Raw genomic sequence first — 3,372 nt, 5'->3', positions numbered from 1 at the left:
AAGAAGGCAAACGTGATATCCAACAAAAGCACTGCCACAGAAATAGAGATGGAGTAAAATACCCCACACTACACATTAACAGAGAACAAAAGAAAGATTAAAATAGGAAGCCTAAAGAACAAAGCACGATTTACCTAGTTACATTCGGAGGCAGACAGAGCAGAGAAACAGAAATAGCCCGGAAAACCGAAAAATGTACTGAAAATTCAGAGTATTCTCCATTTTCTGTTTCATCTCCTAAGCTGCAAACCAACAAGACATTTAATTGGACAGATTGGGAGATCGTGTGAAGTACTGAACTCGAAGTTCCTTACGCAGTGATTTAACTTAGAAAATAAAAGCTGAGGTTATTCAGTCCTCAAGGAACATTTCGTACCTATTGTATATTTGTAATTAATAACAAAAATAGCAAAATCTCCAAAGTCAGAAAGACTGAGAAGGCAAAAGGAGCAAAGGTAACATTCAGCAAAAAGAATTCAGCACTGGCGAGCTACCATAATATCCCACCCTACAAGCCACGCCACTCACAAACACAGACCAAAGAACTATAAACCAACGATTTGACTGCCTTCTTTTATACTTCCACAAAACACACGGAATTCGTACCCTAAAAAAATCCCCATCCGTCCATCACACCAAATGATGTCGCCCTGTATTGAACCTGAGTTGGATTTATCGTCTGAGTTGGAAAATCTCACACTTAGCCCCACAACGAATATGTATTCACTAGAGCTACGGGTCGATTCTCGGAATCGACCCGCCGCCGGTCGGGCGGCGCGGGGGTGGCGTTGCGGTGCGCAGCGCCACCCCCGCGCCGCCCGACCGGCGGCGGGTCGATTCCGGGAATCGACCCGTCATGATCGTAAATAGTCGATCACATTTTCTGTCAAGAAATTTTGAGAAGTTTCACAAAATTTTGTACCTGTGTGTGCTGAAACCCGCTCTGTCGGCTGTTGAATCTGCTTATTATCAATCTGCGAATCTGCCCCGGTAGAATATGCAACATGCTTTGTTGCTGGTCCTGGCTAGGATGCGGGTTTTTCAATTGCTGGATGGTAAATTGCCTTTGCATTATTTTTGCCTTTGCTGGATGGTAGATTCCAAAAATTTCTCGTCACTTGCCAAGATAAAAAAAAGCCCATAGATGCACAAGATTCCAATCAAGATTGTGCAAGCCAAGACACTAAGTTGATTGGACATGCTGAGCGATTCACCACCAGCACAGGCATAAACCATAATTGGGAATCATAAATAAATAGCAACGGCGCTGCAGCTCTAACTCTCTGGTACATGAAACTCTAAATGGAAAAATTAAAATTTCTAGAAGGCTGAAAGTTTTAATATAAATTAAATGAAACTGCGGTGAAAAAATAGGATGAAGATTCTGTTGCAACCAGTTGCGGTGATTTCTGAATATACCTTAGCAAATAATCCGTTTGACTATATAAACTAGAGCTCACAAGCTCCGAAGCCCGTACGGGTCGATTCCCGGAATCGACCCGCCGCCAGTCGGGCAGGGCGGAGGTGGCGCTGCGCAACCCCACGCCGCCCAGCCCCGCCCGACCGGCAGCGGGTCGATTCCGGGAATCGACCCGTACCGGATTCGGAGCTTGTGAGCTCTAGTTTAGATCCTCTCACAGCATCAATGAGACCGTCTTCGCATCTGGATAAGGAGCAATGGTCGATCCAAATGTTGGATGCTGAAATGATGGAAATCCCATCGCCATCTGGTCTCCATCTCAACGAATATTCATATGGAGAAATCCTCACAGGAACCCTTCCTCCTTGATTCGGTGGCCTACAATCATGAATGTGAATGCCGTGAATGATGATATTGCTCACCTGCTGAATGGTGATACAGGGACCGTTTGCTATGTGGACGTTGACCCCTCGTCCATATAGGGTTTTGAAACTGTTCATCACCAGCTCCTCCTTCAGTTGGATCACCATACTGCTCTTGAAAATAATCCACAGGGGCTCTGTCTGAATGACTCCGTAACTTAAAGTGCCGAGCCATGGATTCATCGGATCATCATGGGAATCCTTAACCACATAGATTTTCCCATTTATGCCTCCAATGGCGTCCTTACCAAATCCAACGCCACAACGTGCTAGTCGTTGTCTGTTTTGCCGCCAGTCGGTCTCGGAGCGCCAGCAATCATCAATGGGGTTGCCTGCTCTTCCTGTCGAAGAGGCCAGTTCTCGTCTTGTGGTGTTAATAATGCTTCTGCAATGATATATTACATGAGAAAGGAATTAATCTTCAGAAAAACACAAATTAGCAATATAATTATATATTAAAATTAAAATAATTACAAATATTCCAGAGATTTCTTACTTCGTTTTTAAATCGGAGTTTGGCAGATTCCAAATTTTCCGCTCTTAACAAAACAAAAATGCGTCTAATCCCGGCCTGCGTACGCAATATTTTCTCCACGAAAACTGCATCAAGTAAACAAAGTGCAATTAGCATCATTGTGAGCGTGAAAACCAGATATAAGTAAGAATAACATTACTGTCTCAAATACTTTTGCCGAGGAAACCGGTCGATCCAGTTACTAATATGCTCTTGTCATTGAGAAAACCTAAAACATTTGACGCCATAGTTCGCTACGTGCTCTGGTAATATCAAACAACTCCAAATAACAATATCAGACGGAGGGAACAGCCACAGGTACTATATATGAATTAGTTTTCATATAGCATGCAAGCTTATATAGAAGAAATTCACCGCTTATGTCGGGATCTCTTAAGTCAAATTTCCCACCTATAACAAGGTATCTCATTCCGCCCTTCAAATTTCAAAGCTATGACTTAAATAGACTTACTAGTTTCATCAAAATACCCTAAAAAAATATAAGATATCATAATTCAAAATAGACATAATCAAGACTTTGTACTATCCCTTAATTCAAAATAAACATAATCAAGACTTTGTACCTATCTTTTTTTGCAATTTAGGTTCCACTCTAAATCATTTTGTAAACTTTATTTCCAAATTTTAATTCATTAAGAAAATTAAAATTCTGTGCTTTTAACCTAGTCAAATTTTATGCGATACTCAACCACTCAAAAGTGCAAATATGAAGCTGCCTCGAGGTTTCGTAGTACTTTTGAAAGTTTCACAACTTTGAACTTTTAGGAGAGAATATAATGGTATATGCACAGAGCATAAATACTTTGACATTTTATAAGGCAAATTCCAACTTATTCCAATTCAGTTTGAGAATTTGATAATTTTCTCAGACATGCCAAATCTTAAAAAAAATATATATATATAAATACAATATATAGATTTGCTCCGCTTCGAGGAAATCTACTTTTTCCACTTTATACGGCCATCTGTTGCACGTCAATCTGAATTGAAATTGA

General features: G+C 40.8%; 1 pseudogene; it reads right to left on the bottom strand.

The window, feature by feature from the left end:
- Positions 1 to 1,449: 1,449 nt before the first annotated feature.
- LOC149177222 (putative pectate lyase 22 pseudogene) lies at positions 1,450 to 2,604 on the bottom strand (annotated as a pseudogene).
- Positions 2,605 to 3,372: the final 768 nt, after the last annotated feature.

The sequence above is a fragment of the Pinus tabuliformis genome, chromosome 4_1 (genome assembly GCF_031772625.1).
Source record: "Pinus tabuliformis cultivar Carrire ecotype Pingquan chromosome 4_1, CPIR1, whole genome shotgun sequence".
Classification (NCBI taxonomy): Eukaryota; Viridiplantae; Streptophyta; class Pinopsida; order Pinales; family Pinaceae; genus Pinus; species Pinus tabuliformis.
This window is presented reverse-complemented; position numbering and strand designations above follow the sequence as displayed.